Below are 987 nucleotides of genomic sequence, written 5' to 3'. Positions count from 1 at the left end.
CACTCCGCCGGCGCCCCCAGCCACGGAACCGCTCCTGCGGGCGGTGCCGGCTCCTCCGGCTCTGCCGGCACCCAGGGAACCTTTCTGGGGGTGGATGCGGGGCCGTGTCACGGGGGATGGGGATTCAGCCCTCGGCACACGCTCACGGTCCCCGTGCAGCTCCCGGGAAGCGCTGCGGGATGCAGGGTTTGGGACTGGGCTGGGAGATGGGGTGCTGTGTCCCAGGCATGGCTCTGGATCCAAACCCAGAGATGGGGTGCTGTGTCTGAGCTGTGCATCCAAATCCGGAGTCAGGGTCCTGTGGGAGAGCCGTGGTCCCATGTGGAGCTGTGGTGCCACGTCTGACCCACGGTCCTGGATCCAAATCTGGATCCAAACCTGGATTTGGGGTTCTGTGTTAGACCATGGTCCCACATCTGACCCACGGTCCTGGATCCAAACCTGGATTTGGGGTTCTGTGTCACAGCTGTGGTGTCACGTCTGACCCACGGTCCTGGATCCAAATCTGGATCCAAACCTGGATCCAAACCTGGATTTGGGGTTCTGTGTCCGAGCTGTGGTCTCATGTCTGACCCACGGTCCTGGATCCAAACCTGGATCCAAACCTGGATTTGGCATTCTGTGTCTGAGCTGTGCATCCAAATCCAGAGCCAGGGTCCTGTGGGAGAGCCATGATCCCATGTGGAGCTGTGGTGTCACGTCTGACCCACGGTCCTGTGTCCAAACCTGGATTTGGGGTTCAGTGTCAGAGCTGCGGTTCTGTACCACAGTGGGGTCCTGTGTCCGGGCTGTAATCCCACACCCGACCCCAGAGCCGCAGTCCCACGCTGTGCCCCTGTCCCCGTCACACCCAGCGCCGCTGTCCCTGTCGGTGCCCGCGGGGTCCGGGGGCGCTCCGGACGGTGCTGGCGGAGCCGCCGCCCCCCGGGACCCGCTCACGCACGGGGGGGATCCGGGACACCCCTCGCTGCCCCGGGGCGGGTGGAT

The sequence above is a fragment of the Geospiza fortis genome, unplaced genomic scaffold (assembly GCF_000277835.1).
Source record: "Geospiza fortis unplaced genomic scaffold, GeoFor_1.0 scaffold373, whole genome shotgun sequence".
Taxonomy (NCBI): Eukaryota; Metazoa; Chordata; class Aves; order Passeriformes; family Thraupidae; genus Geospiza; species Geospiza fortis.
The sequence above is the reverse complement of the archived record's forward strand: the minus strand, read 5'-3'. Positions refer to the sequence as shown.